Raw genomic sequence first — 22,876 nt, forward strand, 5'->3', positions numbered from 1 at the left:
CTCTTGGCAAAGGCTATTATGTAGTAAAAGTGCAGTATCTGTCATATCTGTATTATTTGTAAAAACATCGAATGTTTACATCCTGTGAGCCAGTGTAAAACCAAGTGTAACTACATACTGTGTTTATTTGAATCATAGCGTAATAATTCACGTTACAAGAAGCAATCTGATGTGAATACCACAAGGCAGTGAATTGTAAGTACCTAAAACATAAAAAAAACTTTCGGATTCGTAAATGTTTCGTCACCGATTACTAAATTTCCGCCAGAAACACCAGCACTGCGTCTAGTTACACTTGGTCCACAAGATAATGTTTCTGTAACACCTCCATCTGAAGATGAACCTGCAGTGGCTCGAAAAACATGTTCATGGTTGAATAAATCATAAAAAAGCGACTGGTAGCGTATTTATTATCAAAAAACGCGAGACTCTGATTTATTTTGTGTACAGCTTAGCTACCACAGATGAGACGTGAGCCAGCCTGTGCAGCGAGAAATTAGACAACACTCAGTGCAATTTTGTGGAAGCCAATGGCATAATCTCAGAAATGGTGACTCTATTTGGTCTTCCAGAAAGGTTATGGCAACTGTTTTGAGCGATGAAAAAATATTCCTGTTGCCGACTAACTTCCAAAGGATAAGAAGCCTACTGGCGAAGACTACACACAAGCCTTCCTGACCCAGTGAACGGATAGAAACTGTGAGCATGGTCCTGTATTCCAAAAGAATAAAAAGTAATCACCTTTCGTGAAGACAACACATCTGCCTGCCAAGACGCTTAAACACAGAAAAACTGAGTGTTTCGAAGTAAAAATTAATGAAACACCCACCCTGTTCACTAGATGTAGTACCTAATAAGAAAAGCTGTGTTTGGAAATTTTTTGATTCCATTTAAGAAGTTATATATGTTTTTTTTTCTAACTTTTCAGAGTTGAATACTACTCACTGTAAAACCGTTGGTTGAAGTACATTGACCTAAAAGTGATCTACGTGGAGAAATAAGTGCATTTTTGTACTGTCTTTCATGCCAGGCGGGAAAATTCACCTTGTCCTCATATGCATTTTCTCTTATAGAGTGGCGACAGAAGTCGTTGCAACCATCTGCGTGGAAAATAGTGTGAAATTAGTCTACACAGAAACTTCAACAATCGAGTCGTCAGCATGAGTGTTGTTTTGTTTCTTGCCATGTCAAATTATGTATGTTCTTCGTGACCTGCCAACTATCATCTATAGCAGTGCCCGTCATTCCGCAGCCCCTAGGCTGCGTGTGGTCCTAATAAAGTCTTCGTGAAGCCCGCGGTTCTCACAAAGGGAACTCACCATCGCACCCTATCTCAGATTTAGTGGTAAAATGGCCCAGTGGATATTCCGTTAAAAACTGAAGACAGATCAAGCATGAAAACAGGAAGAAGGTACACTGAACTGTGAAAAAAAAAAAAACACCGAACGCTCCAAGCTGAAGACGTACATCAAACGAGTTGCAGCAATCATAGCGTCGTGGTTATGTGGTCATGGTGTTGGAATGCAAAGAGGTTCAAATCTCGCTCGTACGCCAAATTTCTCTTTCATAAAATTATGACCTTTCCTTCCGGTCATTGACATGCCTGTTCTCCTTCTATAGTCTTGACAAATGTACTGCACATTGGCTATAGAATATGAGTCATGTGGTAAGAATATATTACCGTCGCAAGTAAATGTGATGAACAGTCCGAGCAGGCAAGATGGCGAATAGACCTCTCACAGAAATGTAAACAATAAATAAACGGGTGTGAACTATGTAACAACAAAAAATTCAAGAGTTAAAATTTCCAAAACGGAACGCAAGAGCCATAACATGTGGTACTTGCGTGGGACAACTACGAGGTACGTATATCTGGTGGTCCCTTCCTTACACCTCCCTGTTGTAAACGGACGTCACACCACGACACAGACACAAAATTGAATACAGCGAACAGACACGTCAATGACCTACGGACAGTTTGTGAAAATAAAAACAAAAAAAAGTGGCCATAAGGGTGAGTTGAGCACGAATCTCCCCCTCCACAGTCCAACACCGTGACCATACAACAACGACGCCGTTGCCATTCGAGTGCGCTCGATGTTACATATCTTGATCTTGGACCGTTCACTGTTTCGATTTTTCTTCTTTTTTTCACAGTTCAGTACACCTTCGCCCTGTTTTCATGCTGGATCTGATTTCAGTTTTTGACGGGATATCCACTAAATCTGAGGCTATCCGATGGGGAATTTCCCTTGTCAGCTGTATCTGATAATAATGTGTGTCTAGCAACTAACAGCCGAATCTTGAAACGTCATCTAACATTAAGAGTTTCTTAGAGTATAATTTTCCTACTAAGTAACAGACAAAAATACTTGCAGAGACAGTAATATTTTAAGATGTGCTTGATTTTAAGTGACATTGGTGAATTCGTTCGTGAGCTAAGTATAGGTGGTCGCTCACCTCAGAGGCAGAGACAGTAATGCCAATTGGGACTCACAGGATACGGGAGGGGAAAGTTTTGTTGTTTGTCTTCCACTACTGACAGCTCATGGGCGTGTATGTCTCGTACCAATCTGCGGCTCTGGTATAAATTTCAAACTGATTCATGAATGTGCGTTATAGATGCGGTCATCTTGAAATGCGGCACATAGTCTATAGTACGGAATACGAAATTAAATTAAGGCTATTGTAATACAACTCCATGAGTAGGAGAAACATAACATCAGCTATTTGATGACACAGACAAAACAACAACAGTTCGTCGGCCAGTAATAGTGTCATATCTTTGGGGAAGCCACGACGTTGGGTCACAGATTTACTTCAAACTTTGTACACCTTTAGTAGGCGATTAAAACAACATAGTGTGCAAGTAGGAAAGTGCACTATTCTGGCAATTCCGAGAAAATTGCAAGAGAAATTTTACGCATCTATTATGTAACTGATGTATCTGTGCCTAGGTGCCAGAGATCAGAGTTCCTGTTGGTCAAAAGTTTGCCTTCGGCAGTGGTGAGGCGCGCACGGTTTGTTTGCGTCTCGCCTGTTGAGCTGCTTGGGAGAGCGGCGTGTCTCAGAGTCCGTCTTCAACGACAATCTTGGCGTTTTCTTACCGCCAAGCCACAATTAAATTAAATTTCCCTTTGGATCACGAACGACCGAAGGCGTATGAAATAGAACGTTTTATACGGGATGAAATGCGTCTCCTGCCACAAGATGTTCTCGGAATTCATTTCTCGATCCTCAGTACCGCTGCGTACTTAAAGCTGGCGAATGACGAGCTATGCGCCGACGTTGTGCGGCGCCATGCTAATGCTCTCAAGTTCCGATACACCGTCCGCCCCCGTTAGCTGAGTGGTGCCAGCACGGTAGCTCAGCGTGTTCGGTCAGAGCGCCGGTTGGCCTCTGTAATAAAAAAAACTGAGTGGAAAGATCAACAAAACAAACTTTAACGGATGTCATGTGACGTCCGGAACGACCAAACACAACGATCAAAAAAAAAAAAAAAAAAAAGGCGGTCAGCGCGTCGGAATGCCACGCCAAGGGACCCGGGTTCGATTCCCGTCTGGGGCAGGTGATTTTTTCCGCTCAGGGACTGGGTGTTGCGTTGTCCTCATTATCATTTCATCCCTATATCCGACGCGCAAGTTGCCCAATGTGGCGTCGAATGCAATAAGTACTTGCCCTCGACGACCGAACTTCCCCAAATGGGGGACTCCCGGCCCACAATCTAGTACACTCATTTCCATTTCCGATACTCTGACGGCCATATAGGGACTGTCGTGGCTGAGCACGTTTGTTTTGTCCTCCGAACGTTGCGGGTTTTAGAGCTCCCGTTTGACGTACCGTCGGACGTTGTGGTGGCCGCCTTTAAACCTTACGGCAACGTCGTCAGTCTCGTTGCTGAAACGTGGAAGTCGTTCCATACTTACTGCGTCCTCAGTGGTATCCGTCAGATAAATATTGAACTACGGAAACACGTTCTTTCCTCCTTGGTTATTGCCGGCTGCAGGGATGTCGTCTTGTACGATGGCCAGCCGCGCACCTGTTCATGTTGTGGCTGGTAAGGCCATCTCCGTTCTGAATGTCTCGGACGTAGAATGGTTCAGGCGCCGTCGGAAACGTCGCTCTTCCTGCGGCACCCACTGTGTTGCCTCCATCTTACGTGTCTGCGGCGCTGCTGTCTACTGCGCCCCGTCTGAGTCAGTATGTATGTATGTATGTATTGAACTGGGGACCTAGAAAGGACGGAGAGGCTTCGTCCCGCCGTAGCCCTCATTGGTACACAACCCCACAACAGGCCACAGCAGTCCACCCACCCCACCGCCGCCCCACGCCAAACCCAGGGTTACTGTGCGATTCGGCCCCCAGTCGACTCCCCCCACCCCTCCGGGAACGTCTCATTCCAGACGAGTGTAACCCCAATGTTTACGTGGTAGAGTAATTATGGTGTACGCGTATGTGGAGACAGTGCTTGTGCAGCAACCGCCGACATAGTGTAACTGAGGCAGACTAAGGGGAACCAGCCCGCATTCGCCGAGGCAGACGGAAAACCGCCTTATAAACCATCCACAGGCTGGCCGGCACACCAGACCTCGACACTAATCCGCCGAGAGGTTTCGTGCTGGGGACCAGCACGCCTTCCTGCTCGAGGAGCAGTGCGTTAGACTGCACGGGTAGCCGGGCGGCCTCTGAATCAGTAGGTACTGGCGTCGACTCCTCTCGACGATGCGATGGACATTTTGCCTGTCTCTTCTAAACTCCTGCCGGACGCAATACAAATGAACGATCACCGTCAGTAGGCACAAGCTGTCTGTCCCGACCCCGTGGTTGCAGAGGATGAAGCTGTACCGACCTCCGCTTTTCTGCCATTTGGCGCATGTTGTATGATAGCTGCCCGCCATCCGACACAGAACAGCATGTTAGGAAATAACGGTCGCCGAGGAAACGGTATACTCTGATGATTGCCTCCATCGAATGTGTGCAATAAGGAGTGCAGGCCCCCTACATGAAAAACACCACCACACCGTAACACCACCGCTCCGAAATTTACTACACACGCTGGCAGATGTTCACCGGGCATTCGCCGTACCCACACCCTGCCATCGGATCGCCACACTGTGTACCGTGATTCGTCACTCAACGTTTTTCCACTGTTCAATCGTCCAATGTTTACGCTCCCTACATCAAGCGAGGCGTCGTTTGGCGTGATGTGATGCTTATGAGTAGCCGCTCGACCATGAAATCCAAGTTTTCTCACCTGCCGTCTAACTGTCATAGTACTTGCAGTGCATCCTTATGCAGTTTGGAATTTCTGTGTGATGGTCTGGATAGATGTCTGCCTATTAGACATTACGACCCTCTTCAACTGTCGGTGGTCTCTGTCAATCAACAGAAGAGGTCGGCCTGTACGCTTTTGTGCTGTACGTGTCCCTTCACGTTTCCACTTCACTATCACATCGGAAACAGTGGACCTAGGGATGTTTAGGAGTGTGGAAATCTCGCGTACAGACGTATGACACAAGTGACTCTCAATCACCTGACCACATTAGAAGTCCGTGAGTTCCACAGAGCGCCCCATTCTGCTCTCTCACGATGTATAATGACTACTGAAGTCGATGATATGGAGTACCTGTCAGTAGCTAGCAGCACAATGCCCCTAATACGAAAAACGTATGTTTTTGGGGGTGTCCGGATACTATTGATCCAGCTACGTAAGACGAACGTTTATAAGGCGGCGGTTCGACTCCTGCTGAGGCTTAATTTCTAATCTATATTTTTTTCATCACTGGCCATATTATGTAATTTATATGACGTTTGGTGGTCTCGCGGTTCTAGGCGCACAGTCCGGAACCGTGCGACTGCTACGGTCGCAGGTTCGAATCCTGCCTCGGGCATGGATGTGTGTGATGTCCTTATGTTAGTTAGGTTTAAGTAGTTCTAAGTTCTAGGGGACTTATGACCACAGCAGTTGAGTCCCATAGTGCTCAGAGCCATTTGAACCATTTTTTATGACATTTGAGAAATAAAAACCAACATAGGTACATTTGCATGATGTTTTAGAGAATTTCATGTGATGTGAAAGGAAACCATTGGTCAAATAATCCAAAATGGCAGATGTGTTACTGTATCAGTGATACCACACTACCCAATGACAAACGAGTCATTTCAGCAAGCTGTCGTGTCGTCACACAGCTGTCATTTTGGATTATTTGATCAATGGTCTCCTTATTCACATCACTCACTGCCGTCGACGGTCTACTGCATCGTGGAGTGTCCAGTAGAGAGAAATCACCTTCTTTAAACCTCTGCAACCACCGCTGTATACTGCTACGATCTGCTGTGTCCTCTCCATAAACAGGGAGAAACTTCCTGTGAATCGATGTGGTAGAGTCATCGCCGGTCTTGAAGAGGAACTCCATCACCGACCGTTTTCGCTACTTGACATCTACTTAACGGTCCATTATGGCTCATCTGTAAATAAAAGAAAGTACTTTTATGCTCCAACTTATAGCTAAATTTTCCAAGAATGTTCACAAAAAATTTCATTCTCCTTCTACAAAAAATAAAAAAATTAGAGACGACTGTGAAAAACTTTTTGAACACCCTTTGTACCATGCACAAGTTCATCAAGGCACTGTTGGACCAAATTGTCCCACTCCTCAACGGCGATTCGGCGTAGATCCTTCAGAGTGGTTGGTGGGTAACGTCGTCCATAAACAGCCCTTTTCAATCTATCCCAGTGTAATGTTGATGTATGAAGAGGTTCTGAAAGCGGTGCTGATATTCAAGACAATAAAAGCGGGTTACAAGCTGTGAGCTATCTGGGGAAGTTAACCTTTCATTACTTAGCAACTGTTTCACCAGGTATCCAGTCTAGTTTACCAAATTGCCAACCAGACTAACATTAATTACAATCTTTTAATAGTCATCTTACGACAACCGGTGATATATATATATATATATATATATATATATATATATATATATATATATATATATATAGAATTTAAGTAAAAAGAAATAAATCAGTTTATATTTAGACATTTATTTTAACGTTGATCGTTGTTCCGTTAAATTTCCAGCATATTAAACTTGATTCATAACCAAACTAGTGCCTTATTTAGGATTGTGAAAATGTGAGTTTGTTATCTTATGGAACACATCAAATATGGAGCCAAGATTGGGAGACTGCATACAACACTGCATTCATAAAATAACACACGATGAACGTTGAAACATATGCAAGAGGAAATTAACCACAACCAACCGATTCAATTTTCACCCAAAGAAGTTACGTTCGTAGGGCAATCCTGTCCTTCATGTAATTACCACACACTGGTATACTAAATTCATTCCAACTCTCTGTGAAATCTCCCCGAAAGGAATAGCTGAGGGCTACTTTGATGATTGTACCACATGCTACACGTGGTCAACTTAGTTTTCACAAAGAGTGTAACTCCACAATAATTTTGATAGTTAAAATAAATTACATCGAAACGCAATTTACAAAAGAAAAACCTCGAACTGGTTACTATCGTCTTACTATTAACCTGATGGGTCAAACAATTGTATAAACACGTGGAACTGGTCTCACAAACTACACCCCACGTGGGATGAACATAAAGAAAAGTTGCTATATTGGAAAATATTGTCAAGACGAGACGTTATAATCTCACACACATTCGCATTTAAGATTGATGATCATAGTTAGAGTTACGGATCCTGAACACGTGGTTCCACTTTACTCGCAAAGTAGTGACAAAGCAACTACTGGAAGATATTCTGAACTTCACACTCGAATTACACTGCGTTGCAAGATAACATAAGATATTTTAGATGTAAACCTGAAATAAAGGTGATTAAATTTTCAGTTAGGCTGAACTTAAGAAATCCATTGTCCTACAGACTTCGCAGAGACGTGCTTAGCCGGAGATCTTACCACTTCAGACGCTAGCCGCGTACAGACTGCCTGGGTCCCTACCGAGGGTGCTTAACAGATACAAACGGAAGTGACCAGAGAGGCAGCTTCCTATACCAACATGACAAGGGACGGACAGGACCATACTAAGAATAGAAACCTCTCTGCTTTTAGAAAGCGTAGCAACCTGTTCCGACGTTGGTCCTACTGTTCTCTAGCAGATAGGCTTGTCTGCTACCATCAAGCATGCAACTAGAAATACACTCCTGGAAATGGAAAAAAGAACACATTGACACCGGTGTGTCAGACCCACCATACTTGCTCCGGACACTGCGAGAGGGCTGTACAAGCAATGATCACACGCACGGCACAGCGGACACACCAGGAACCGCGGTGTTGGCCGTCGAATGGCGCTAGCTGCGCAGCATTTGTGCACCGCCGCCGTCAGTGTCAGCCAGTTTGCCGTGGCATACGGAGCTCCATCGCAGTCTTTAACACTGGTAGCATGCCGCGACAGCGTGGACGTGAACCGTATGTGCAGTTGACGGACTTGGAGCGAGGGCGTATAGTGGGCATGCGGGAGGCCGGGTGGACGTACCGCCGAATTGCTCAACACGTGGGGCGTGAGGTCTCCACAGTACATCGATGTTGTCGCCAGTGGTCGGCGGAAGGTGCACGTGCCCGTCGACCTGGGACCGGACCGCAGCGACGCACGGATGCACGCCAAGACCATAGGATCCTACGCAGTGCCGTAGGGGACCGCACCGCCACTTCCCAGCAAATTAGGGACACTGTTGCTCCTGGGGTATCGGCGAGGACCATTCGCAACCGTCTCCATGAAGCTGGGCTACGGTCCCGCACACCGTTAGGCCGTCTTCCGCTCACGCCCCAACATCGTGCAGCCCGCCTCCAGTGGTGTCGCGACAGGCGTGAATGGAGGGACGAATGGAGACGTGTCGTCTTCAGCGATGAGAGTCGCTTCTGCCTTGGTGCCAATGATGGTCGTATGCGTGTTTGGCGGCGTGCAGGTGAGCGCCACAATCAGGACTGCATACGACCGAGGCACACAGGGCCAACACCCGGCATCATGGTGTGGGGAGCGATCTCCTACACTGGCCGTACACCACTGGTGATCGTCGAGGGGACACTGAATAGTGCACGTTACATCAAAACCGTCATCGAACCACCCATCGTTCTACCATTCCTAGACCGGCAAGGGAACTTGCTGTTCCAACAGGACAATGCACGTCCGCATGTATCCCGTGCCACCCAACGTGCTCTAGAAGGTGTAAGTCAACTACCCTGGCCAGCAAGATCTCCGGATCTGTCCGCCATTGAGCATGTTTGGGACTGGATGAAGCGTCGTCTCACGCGGTCTGCACGTCCAGCACGAACGCTGGTCCAACTGAGGCGCCAGGTGGAAATGGCATGGCAAGCCGTTCCACAGGACTACATCCAGCATCTCTACGATCGTCTCCATGGGAGAATAGCAGCCTGTATTGCTGCGAAAGGTGGATATACACTGTACTAGTGCCGACATTGTGCATGCTCTGTTGCCTGTGTCTATGTGCCTGTGATTCTGTCAGTGTGATCATGTGATGTATCTGACCCCAGGAATGTGTCAATAAAGTTTCCCCTTCCTGGGACAATGAATTCACGGTGTTCTTATTTCAATTTCCAGGAGTGTACATTTGCTCATTCATCCTCTCTCACAGAAGGTAAGGGGGACGACAGTATCTTATCATATACAGTATATAAAAGAAAGCGGATGTAGGTTCCATATGAGACTGTGTGACATGAATTACATATAAACTGTGTTTTAAAGTGTAGTAGTGTGACAGATCGTTCTTGTTTATATGTAAAAGTAACACATTCCACTGCTCAGTCTCCTCCCAGATAGTCAGAAACATCACAGTAAATTTAGAAGTGGAATGTATGCCGTAAATGACAACAGTTTTAAGAAATTAACATGAAAGGAATCCAACAGAAACCTTTCACCAGGCATGTTCGACGGGGTTCATGTGTGGAGAAACTGCTGGCCACTCTAGTGGAGCGATGTCGTTATCCTGCAGGAAGTCATTCGCAAGATGTGCACGATGGGGGCGAGAATTGTCGTCCATGAAGACGAATGCCTCGCCAATATGCTGCCGATATTGGTTGCACTATCGGTCGGGGGATGGCATAACACGTATCGTACGCCGTTACGGCGCCTTCCATGACCACCAGCGGCGTACGTCGGCTCCACATAATGCCATTCCAAATCAGCAGGTGCCCTCCACCTTGCTGCATTCGCTGGATAGTGTGCCTAAGGCATTCATCCTGACCGGGTTGCCACCAAACACGTCTCCGACGATTGTCTGGTTGAAGGCATATGCTACACTCATCGGTGAAGAGAACATGATGCCAATCCTGAGCGGTCCATTCGGCATGTTTTTGGGCCCATCTGTACCGCTCTGCATGGTGTCGTGGTTGCAAAGATGGATCTCGCCATGGACGTCGGTACCCATTGGGCGGCCTGAGCAAGGCATGTCATCGACAGTTCCTGTCTCTCTGTATCTCCTCCATGTCCGAACAACATCGTTTGGTCCACTCTGAGACGCCTGGACACTTCCCTTGTTGAGAGCCCTTCGTGACACAAAGTAACAATGCGGACGCGATCTAACCGTGGTATTGACCATCTAGGCATGGTTGAACTACAGACAACACGAGCCGTGTACCTGCTTCCTGGTGGAATGACTGGAACTGATCTGCTATCGGACCCACTCCGTCTAATAGGTGCTTCTCGCACATGGTTGTTTACATTTTTGGGCGGATTTAGTGACATCTCTGAACAGTCAAAGGGACTGTGTGTGTGATACAATATCGACAGTCAACGTCTGTCTTCAGGAGTTCTGGGAACCGGGATGATGCAAAACTTTTTTTTGATGTGTGTACTTTACACCTCAACGCTTCGAGTTGCAGCCAGACTGGCAGGCCCATTTGGCAGTTAACCTGCCTAGCGGTGAGGCATATTTAATGTAGCAAGAACGAATAGTGCAGGTGCAAATTATTTGAATACCACAGAATTTACACTTGTACTACAAAAATGAAGGTTTCAGCTGGAGTCGAACCGTTGCCTCATATACGTCCGTCTTACGTAGTTCGAACGCTAACGACGTGACCACCATGACGTCTAGTACTTGCGCGCAAATACATCAGTTACATAAAAGATGAGTAAACCTTCTCTTGCGATTTTCTCGGAATTGGCAGAGTAGAGCATATAAGTATTTGAACATTATGTTGTTTTCATGGCCTAGAAGTAAATCCGTGATTCCGACGTCGTGGCCTCCCCGTGTGAGTGTGGCAGCAATCTGGTTCAAAAATGGTTCAAATGGCTCTGAGCACTATGGGACTTAACATCTATGGTCATCAGTCCCCTAGAACTTAGAACTTCTTAAACCTAACTAACCTAAGGACATCACACAACACCCAGCCATCACGAGGCAGAGAAAATCCCTGACCCCGCCGGGAATCGAACCCGGGAACCCGGGCGTGGGAAGCGAGAACGCTACCGCACGACCACGAGATGCGGGCGCAGCAATCTGGAACAGAGAACATTCGACACGAAGTATTCCGAATGGTGTCGACTTTTAACGCTGAATTATTGGGTATTGGTGGCTAACTTATCGCGCCTTATTGTAGCTTATCTATTGGAGACTCATAACATAGTAATCTATGTAGGTTACCAACTAATAATAAGAATGGTACATATGCGGCTCGAGCCGTCGCCTCGTGATGACAGTATTGGCTGACGACTAATGATCTACAGAGTAGTTTCCATTAATTACTGCACGAGATCTGATGTTTGTATATCTTGAAACAAAACAGCAACGGCACAGTTTTTTGAACGAAATCTCATCTTCTTTTGAGACGATACCACGATTCTGTCCTCCTGCATCCCGAAAGCCGTTCACTTATATCACAGTCTCTGTTGACATCGATGATACGAATGTATGGACTATAAGTACAGCGTATGCAAAATAAAACTAGCCTGGAAAATAATTGTAAAGCTGACACAGAACTGAACCTCGTTAATGAACAGCAGAACTACCCATCACAGAAAAAGCTGGAATCTTTGATTTCGATGCACTAATCGCTCCTGCTGATGGTTTCTGAGTGAAGTGGAATCATGATTTTTGGATCTTCAGTTTATCGTCTCTTCACACATGTCGGGTTGGTATGTGAACTTACAGAACATGCGCCATTATGCATCACCCCATCAGTACTTTGAAGAGCCGTAGCATAATTTCAAAATTCGTGTTTGGTACGCAATGTCTGTTGTCCGCGTCGTAACATTATTATTTCGCCAAACTGTTAATGCTAACCGGTACGTTCAGAAACTGTTTAATCCATATGTGGATCAACTCACAGAAGACGAACGACTGTATGGATATTTTCCAGCAAGAGGAAGCAACAGCACACACCGCCTTTACACACTTGGCACGAGAGCATGAGATGTTCGGTGAGGGAAGGACAGCCAACAGAGACGTTGCGATCTCCTGACCACCTCGATCGCCTTGTTTCTCTCCCTGTGAGTTTTACCCGTGGGGCACATTTATATGTCATGTGTACTCCAATTACCCTACTGAACGGGGTAACGCAGTGATTAGCACACTGAACTCGTATTAGGGACAGCGACGGTTCAAACCCGCGTCTGGCCATCCTGATTTAGGTTTTCCATGATTCCCCTAAATTGCTTAAGGCGAATGCCGGGATGGTTCCTTCGAAAGGGCAGTAACGCTATCCTTCTCCATGATTCCCTAATCCGAGTTTGTACTCCGTCTCTAATGACCTCATTGTCGAGGGGACGTTAAGCACTAACACACTGGAAGAGCTATTGCAGAACACTGAAAACTCTAATACTGCTAACCCTCAGGCTGAGCTGCTACACGTGTCTCACAGTTTGATAAATCGAGCACAGCGCTCCATCGACGCTAACGTGTGATGGTTCAAATGGGCCAAATGGCTCTGAGCACTATGGGACTTAACATCTGAGGTCATCAGTCCCCTAGAACTTAGAACTACTTAAACCTAACTAACCTAAGGACATCACACACATCCATGCCCGAGGCAGGATTCGAACCTGCGACCGTAGTGGCCTCGCGGTTCCAGACTGAAGCGCCTAGAACCGCTCGGCCACCAGCGGCCGGCCCGTGTGATGGTCACTGACAAGAGACAATCCCGCGTCAGCTGTTGGCATCCTGTATGTAAATGGGTCAAAGAATTCTAGTCATAGATGGTAATACGTAATCTTCTACGGCAAAGGAAGTAACTTCGCATGTCCCCTTATAAAGCGTGTGATGGTACTGGCGATATTGTCAGTGGAGAGTAGAGCTAGTAGTAAAACGCGGAGATCTTTCGCTGCCGATGCACTGTCTTCAATGGATAACTGTAAGAAAACGGATAGAGACATAGAAATTTTTTGTGATTTGATATAGAGAATGGTAACTTGCCTTAAATGTGTCTAGATGTAAGACACTGCGCTGAATAGCATTATCAGTTATTCGAGAGAATTTCGATGACCATCAACATATAGATGATGATCCTCCACATCTAGAACCTTCCCTACCGATAGAGAAGGCGGGTTTTAGACTTAAAAGAAATTGCTGTGATCAAGTCCTTGCCCTCACAACTTTTGTCGAGAAAGGCTACCAGGATAAGAAGAAAACGGGCGTCGTTCTGATGGAACTGATATAACCATACGATAAAGTGTAGAGAGATATCCCACTTTATGAAATAATAGAAAAAACTCAATTCTACCTGATTTATAAACTGATGAAGAACATTTTAACAGGAATAAAAATTAGAATAACACTTAACGGCAAGACCAGCAGATGCATAGCGGTCAACAGTGGACTGCCGCAACGCTCGAAACTGGTCCTCTTATTATTTAACTTGTACACTGCGAATGTTCCAGATACAGTGTCCCGTAACTTTATATACGCGGACGATACAGCAAGAGCTTATCAGAGTAAATCTTTCGAAAAAAATAGAGCAGAAACTCGACGAAGATCTAAACCTGCTGCATCTGTATTACACTAAATGACCCCTACAACCAAATCCAGGCAAGCCAGCCAGTGTAAACATGCATCTTAATAATGGAGAAGCCAAAAGAAATTTGAACATCTGCATGAATAACCAGATCATTAAACATGAAGATAACCCTCGGCATCTTGGCGTAAAGCTTGGTCGCACTCTAACATACAGAGCTCATACAGATGCCACAAAACAAAAACTGAAATCTAGAAATACCATCCTTTCCAAACTCACTGTAACAAACTGGGGATGTGATGCAAATACAGGGTGTCCGAAAAGTCTTTCACTGATTACATAAATTGATAGCTCAGGCTAGAAGTAAGATACAAATATGAAATTGGTGAATAATTGTTTACAAACTATCAAAGATTTTTCACACATCAGTAAACTTCCACTTCCGTTGTTGCCCAATGACAGTACACGTCGATATGACTTTGCGGTCGAAATGCTTTCACGTATTGAGGACGATGATGGTTATCTCAGACGAATTGCCTTTTCCGACGAAGCGACCTTTTTTGTCAGTGGAGTAGTGAATCGCCATAATGTCAGCATTTGGGCTTCACAACCCCCTGGCAAGGTCATGGAGTGCACCAGAGGCAGTCCAAAGGTGAATGTTTGGTGCGCGCTATTACACGATCGAATTATCGGGTCATTCTTCTTCGCTGAGACTACCATCATATCTGCAGTGTATCTGGACATGTTACAACTGTATGCTATTCCTCAGCTGCTTCAGTATCACCCCGATGTATTGTTTCAGCAAGACGGTGCACCGCCTCATTGGGGTTTGGACGTCCGTGCCTATCTCGACATGACCTTTCCTGGGCGATAGATTGGTCGTGATGGGCCAACCGTTTGGCCTCCACGCTCTCCTGACATAACCCCATTAGACTTCTTTTTATGGGGTTCTGTCAAGGACGAGGTCTACCGAACACGCGTACCAGATCTTGAAACCCTGCGGCAACGGATAACCACAGTCGTTGAATCGATCCCTCCAGTGATGTTGGCTAATGTGTGGACGGAAACTGAATATCGCCTAGATGTGCTACATGCTGCCAAGGGTGCTCATGTGGAAGTTTACTGATGTGTGAAAAAAACTTTGATAGTTTGTAAAGAATTAGACACCAGTTTCATATTTGTATCTTACTTCTAGCCTGAGTTATCAATTTATGTAATCAGGGAAAGACTTTTCGGACAAGTACTTTGCGAACTTCAGTCTTGGCACTGGTATATACCGTGGCTGAGTACTGTGCGCCTGTATGGGACAGAAGTGCACAAGAGTCAGATATCGATACTCTGCTAAGACCTACACCTATTGAGTGGCTACCCGTACTAACATAGAATCACCTGAAATCATTTACTATTCAGAGAATTTAGTAAAATTCAATTGAATCCAAATCTTCCTGTATGCCAGGACCTGACACCAAAAAACAATTTGAAATCAAGGTCACCACTATGGAAAACGTGTGAAGAAGTTTCTCCCTACGATCAAGGAAAGGAATGGAAAAGATTGTGGAGTAGAAGCAAAGTGAAGAATAGAAGCCTGGTTGATTATCCAAACATACCAATAGAGGGCTTTAACTTTTCGAAAAGAGCGTGGACTACCCTAACCCATGTGAGGATAGACGTCAGGAGATGTAAGAAGATGATGGCAACATGGAGCCTCTCGAATGATCCTCAGTGCAAGAGTGGACTCAATCAATAGATTGACCACCTGACTGTGTGTATGTGCATGGCTTTAATTCTGTGCTTGAGGACGTGCATAAACTCAAGGACAATGCCGTTGACTGCCTCAAGAAAAAAGTCTTACTGCGTATAATTTTGTATTATGTAATGCCGAATGTGTCTTATTTTATGGTGTAACACCGAGCGAGGTGGCGCAGTGGTTAGCACACTGGACTCGCATTCGGGAGGACGACGGTTCAATCCCGTCTCCAGCCATCCTGATTTAGGTTTTCCGTGATTTCCCTAAATCGTTTCAGGCAAATGCCGGGATGGTTCCTTTGAAAGGGCACGGCCGATTTCCTTCCCCATCCTTCCCTAACCCGAGCTTGCGCTCCGTCTCTAATGACCTCGTTGTCGACGGGACGTTAAACAACACTAACCTAACCTACCCTTTATGGTGTAACCTCTTTATTTTTTAATAGTCACCTTGTAAATGCCGAAGGAATAAATAATATTGAGCTCTGTCACAAAGATTACATCATAGATTATATATGAAGTGATGTTATTTCGAATGAACGCAAGAAGTCTTTTCTTAGGACGGTGAATGGGGACTTAGATTTAATGAGAGAATTCTGGTAAACTGCAGCGCACCTATAAAGGAAACCACATGAAGACGTAAGTGTAACCAACTATTGAGTGCTATTGATGATATAAACTTGACAGTGGAAACTCGAAGTTAAATGGTTTCATCACACAGCTTAATACGGTCTTGTTGCAGCATCGTATGGTCTTGTTCAAAGTAACACTGTGTCACTACTTTGTAATTTTTGTTTGATTGTTTGTTTGTTGGTTTAGAGTTTATCGTCCAGAACAGAGCCCGTTCGCTGTCGGAAACAATGTTGTACTCAATCGATAGACCCATAGACACTACTTCAAATCCTAGCAGCGGAACAAATATTTTCTTCTGAATTTGTCGGGGCAAAGGGCTTATGACAAGGCACATATCTGTTTCGTGAGGTGATTCTCTAACAAAATCGAATGGTCCACAACGAGAGCAGGAAAAAGTGATGCAGCAGGTGAATGTATCTCAGAGAACTACAATAAACAACAGCAATCGACGAAAAAGCTTATTTCTCAGAAAAATGAGAGTATTGTGAAGTACTATGAATGCTACATGTATCGAAACTAACTTAATTTTTTTCATTCGGATGTGCTAAATAACATTAACCAATTAAATACCTTTCCATCGTCAATCTTCCATTCTCAACCTCTTGCTGATCGTCAAGAACACTAACATGTTACTCATGCAGTCCTCAACAATATAAAGTTTAAATCACGTCAGGCATATGCTAGCAGTGTTTCTTAGGAGAAACACAGCCGATCCCTTACTCGACCTTTGCCCACCTTAAGGCAGTGCTCATTATCTAAGGACCAATATTTAGACTGGGTGCGAGGTTCTAGTAAGTAACTAAAGACTGAAATGATTATCTCACTCTTGGCAGTTACTCAATTACACGCGTAGATTTCAGCAGTGGAAAGATCTAACATGTTACTATGCAGCTGGCTTTAAAAAAAATGGGAGAAGAATTTACTTACGTGTTTCCGGATATCAAAAGTATAATTGAGAAGTCATAGCAGAAATTATTAGAAGTCGACGTTGGGGTTCAAGTTAATTTCTGAAGAGACAAACATGAATCCATCTTGTGAATTATTAAATTCCTCCTCCTTACCGCAAGAGACCATCAAGAGGTTAAGGCCACATGGTTGTGTACCTCCAAGACTGTATGGCCTTCCAAAGGTTCATAAAGAGGGTCTTCCTCTGCGTCCAATAGTGAGCAACATTGGAGCTCCTACATATGATTTAGCTAAACATCTCGCTTCCTTACTGAGACCTTTCGTAGTGCTCACATCACATACGAAACTCAGCTGATTTTATCAATAGACTGGGGGCTCTTCGTCTTAGAAGTGTAGACCTTTTAGTAAGTTTTGATGTGGTCTCACTTTTTACAAAAGTTCCTCTTGCATATTCTTTGACACTGATTGGTAACATGTTTCCTGTTGATATCACTGCTTTGTTCAGTCAAGCTCTTTCCTCAACTTATTTTATGTTTAATCAAGAATATTTTGAACAGACTGACGTTGTCGCCATGGGTAGCCCCCTGTCTCCTTTGGTGGCCAACCTTTTTATGGAGGATTTTGAAGAGAGAGCGCTTGAATCAGCTGCTCTGAAATCAACAGTTTTTTGGCGGTATGTGGATGACACTTTCATAGTGTGGCCTCGTGGAGAAGATAAATTAATGGAGTTTCTACATCACCTTAACTCCACTCATAGCAACATCCAGTTCATCATGGAAATAGAGAAAGATGGTTGTTTGCCTTTCTTGGATGTCCTGGTTCGAAGGAAGAATGATGGTTCTCTAGGGCATTCAGTTTACCGGAAACCCACTCATACTGATTTGTACCTGCAAGCATCGAGTTGCCATCACCCATCGCAAACCATGAGTTTGCTTAAAACACTTGTTCATAGAGCTCACACTGTCTCAGATCTAGATAGCTTACCTCAAGAACTCGCCCATCTAAAGACAGTATTCAGCGAAAATGGGTATTCCATCCGGCAGATTAACAGGGCACTAGCAGTTAAAACTGAGAAGCAGGAAGTGAATAAAGAGGAGAACATGCCCGAACAATCTTTAGCTTTTCTTCCTTTCGTTGGCAACACTTCGTTTAAAATAGCAACAATCCTCCGAAAATTTCAGGTAAAAGTGGTTTTCCGCCCACCATCGAAGATTGCGGACCTTGTGGGATCAGTTAAGGACAATCTGTTACTACGAAAGGCCGGAATTTACAAGATACCGTGCCAATGTGGTATGGCACTGAACATCAACGTTACACCCGCCTTTTGCAGCCAAGCAAGTCCGCTACTGCTGAGCATTGTATTTCTTCTGGACATTCAATGGAGTATGAGAAAACAATGATTTTGTTCACAGCAACGTCTTTCTGGGACTCCATGATTAAAGAATCCGTAGAAATACGACTGGCGGAAAATCTGTTAAACCGTGACAGCGGCTACCAGCTGGACAGTGCATGGAATCCCATCATCTCCACGATTTGCTCAAATCGAAGACGACAGAGTGCGAAGACGGCCGTGGCAAACAACAACGCAGAGGGCGGCTGAGTTCCGCTATTCCACCAGCGAGGGCGCTGCCGGCGGACAGTGTGGTTCATCTATCAAGTTTTCGACGCATGCGCAGAATAGTTACAGTACGTTATATATTGCGAAACGGGGGATGTTTTCGCTCCAAGCCAAGGCACGTTCCCGACTCCGTCTCCTCAAGCTCCTTTCCGGCCGTACGTGGGGTCTGGACCCCTCCCCCATCCTCCACACCTATAAGTCCCTCATCCGCCCTATCCTCTGTTACGCCCATCCCGCCTGGATCTCCGCCCCCCCTTCCTTTTATAAATCCCTCCAAATCCTTGAACGCCATGCTCTCCGCCTTGCCTATCGCATCCGTCTCCCCTCCCCCACGCGGATCCTGTATGATCTTATCCCCTTCCCCCACCTCCTCCTCTTCCTCGAACGAGTACGCATCCTCTACACCTCCCGTAAACTCGATCCTCCTCACCCGCTCGTCTCCCCGATCCTCTCCCACCCCCGCCCGCTGCCGCGCCTGTACTCCCATGTCCCACCCGGTCTCCATCTCTCCACCCTCCTTACCCTCTCCCAAGGTGGCTTCCGCCAGCTCCCCCTCCCTGATGATGTCCTCCTCCCCTCCATCTACCCCTCCTACCAACTTTGATCCTCCCACCCTCCTCCTGTGCATGCTCCTCAGGGCACCCTCCCTCCCTTCTCTCCCTTTTTCCCTCCCCCCTCCTTTTCTCTCCCCTCCTCCCCCGGGCCTCCCCTCCCTTGTCCCTCTCCCTCCTGCCCCCGTCTCCTCCGCCATTGGCGTCCTTTTCTCCCCTCTCCCCCACCTCACCCCCGTTCCCCTCTTGGCAGGTCCCCGGACTCGCACACGCTACGTGGACTTTCGCGCGCCGGAGATCGCCGCCATCAGTGTCTTGTGTGTGCCGTCGTGTTTAGTGTTCAGTGTTCACCGTCACCCTCCGTTGTTCACCAGTGCCATCGTCTTCTTCCGTGTTTGTGCGTCGTCTCAACAGTTTGCAGTGTGGTTTATCGTCGAGTGTGAACGGCTCCGTGTTTGTCTCTATGTGTCTCCTGTTTTATCGCCCACCATTTTGTGACTTTTCTGTTTTTCTCCTGTTTTTTATGCTTATGTCTTCTTTGGCTGAAGAGCAGCGTAGTGTGCTGCTGCCAGCCTGCCTATTGTATAGGCTTTAAAATGACAATAAAGTAAAAAAAAAAAAAAAAAAAGATGTTTTCGCCAGTCTGCGACGGCTCACCTGAAGATGACTGGCAGGTGCCCAGTTGAAATATTGTGCGAAGTATTGAACGACGACCGGCTGCAAGCCTGAAATTTGTTTGAACATGAATCCATCTTTTTCTTATAGTCAAAACATTAAAATCGGTGCTGCCTTACGTCATCTTGTATATATGTTCTCGTCAGACGCCCTTAGAGGCCGGGCAAACGTCTCCTTATTTGCAGAGTTTCGTCTAAATGATTCGACACAGATCGGGTATGAAACGGTAGTATATTGTCTTGTTGGATATAACAGGTTGATCCATAAGTTCGCAGTGTTTTTGTTTTGCATTTTGGTATTCCTGTTGCTATGGGTTTCGTTTGTAGTTCGCTGTTGCTATTTGAGTTTACGTATTGTCATTTCGTCATTTTGAGATAGTGAGTAGAGCTGTGGGCGTCAGAAAATGGAGTGCCAAGTGGAGAAATCGGAACATTTCCGACATATTCTTCTGTTTGAATTCAATAGAGGGGTGACAGAAGAAGAGGTAGCCAGAAACTTCTGCACGTTGTCTGATGATAATGCCACTGGACAGAGCACGGCAAGAAAATGGTTGGATTGGGTTGGGTTGTTTGCGGGAGGAGACCAAGCAGTGAGGTCATCGGTCTCATCGGATTAGGGTAGGATGGGGAAGGAAGTCGGCCGTGCCCTTTCGAAGGAAACGACCCGACATTTGCCTGGAGCGATTTAGGGAAATCACGGAAAACTTAAATCAGGATGGCCGGACGCGGGATGGAACCATCGTCTTCTCGAATGCGAGTCCTGTGTGCTAATCACTGCGCCACCTCGCTCGGTGCAAGAAAATGGCTTTCTCGTTTTAAGGAGGATCGTTTTGGCATTAGTGATTTTCCACGTTCACGAAGCCCTTCGGGGTTTGATGAAGAACGTTTAAACACATTAATCCACATTTATCCACGTCAATGAACTCTAGAAGTGGCAGATGTGATGAACTATGATCATTCCACCATAGTTCGACATTTTCATGCAATGGGGATGTTCAAAAATCGTTTTTATGGGTACCACATGCTGTAAGCCAAAATCACAAATTCAGCGTGTGGCCATATGTGCATCTCTGCTTGCTCGTCATCACATGGCTCGTGAACAACACCGACCATTCCTATCATGTATTTATAGGTGATGAGAAATGGTGTCTTTATGTTAACATAAACAAAAGAAAGGAATGGCTGAATCTATACAAAGCAGCATCTCCCCACACAAAGACCTGCGCGCATCCACAAAAGATAATGTTATGCATCTGATGGAACAGCGATGGTGTGGTGTACTACGAATTGCTTCCCCGAAATGTAACCACCACTGCTCACATTTATCGTCTACTACTGAGAAGTGTTACAGACGCAATCTGGGAAACATGACCAGGAAGACTGCGTGAAGTGATGCTACTCCACGATAACGCCCGCCCACATTCTGCTAGACTGGTAAAACAACCACGCACCTTATTCACCTGATTTTGCGCCCTCAGAGTTTCACCATTTCTGCTCTCTATATAACATCCTTCATGGAACTTCCTTTCCGTATGAAACTGCGCTCCGAACACGGCTCGACGAGTTCTTCGCCTCAAAACCATGTGATTTCTACAGCCGCGGAATCGCATAGTGACTTCAGAGTGGGCAGACTTTTGTATATAGGGAAGGAGAATATATTATTGATGACTGAAGTCTCTGTTATGTGTATCTGTTGTGTTCGTTAAACTTATGGTAAAACGCTACGAACTTATGCACCAACCCAATACATCCCTGGATTGTTGCCATAAGAGGACAACATAAAAGGTTCTAGAGATTCAGTTTCATCCCGTGATAATATTTGCAATGCGAGAGTACTACCGTACATGTGAAATTAACGCCCCCCCCCCCTTTCCAACAACAGGAACTATTCCTATTTTTCTGGCAAATGTACCTCGCAATGACTGTATCCATACACCGCAACTCCTCAGCCCAGTCGACCATCCTCCATGCTTCGAGTGTCCCTGCACCATGCTAATCTTTGTTCACTGCCGCATTATCACCGGTCAATTCAATTTTCGTTTTCAGTCTGTATATTTGGACGAGAGTTAATACACACAGTGTATTGTGTGTAGTAAGACTATGTCTCCAAAAGAGCAGTGGCTGCAGTTGAATCCTGTTACAGCTCCTGCGACGCGAAAGAGTAGGGACAGTTACTCTCGTGAGGACGCTTGCCTGAGAACTTCCCTCGCTCCTTCACATAAAACAAGGAAATACGAAGTTTGCGCACCATCCTACACTATCGGTAATTATAAGCACACGTCGCGATGTACATTTTTCTAGGAATGTGTGACGGCCAGCAGTTGTGGCCGAGCGGTTCTAGGCGCTAAAGTCTGGAACCGCGCTGCTGCTACGGTCGCAGGTTCGAATCTTGCCTCGAGCATGGATGTGTGTGATGTCCTTAGGTTAGTTAGGTTTAAGTAGTTCTGAGTCTAGGTGACTAATGACCTCAGATGTTACGTCCCATAGTGCTTACAGCCATTTGAACCATTTTTTGAATTTGTGACGAATTGTTTCGATTATTTGTGCTTTTGATATGAGATATTTGTCATTTGCTTTGATACGGTACGAAACGCCGAAATAAATTGGATAAAAAATATCCACACCTCTTGTACGAAGTCACAGTATATGATCACAGTTAACTGAACTGCTATCTGTTGCAACAACAGGCTGCGGAACTGAAACCAGTAACAAAGATACTTGAGGATTGATTTGATTCAAAAGACTCTTACGTAAAGCGCACTGCAAGTGAGATGTAAATGTTGTCCGAATGACAGACGCGTGGTGC

Source organism: Schistocerca nitens, chromosome 3, assembly GCF_023898315.1.
Source record: "Schistocerca nitens isolate TAMUIC-IGC-003100 chromosome 3, iqSchNite1.1, whole genome shotgun sequence".
In the NCBI taxonomy this organism is placed as follows: Eukaryota; Metazoa; Arthropoda; class Insecta; order Orthoptera; family Acrididae; genus Schistocerca; species Schistocerca nitens.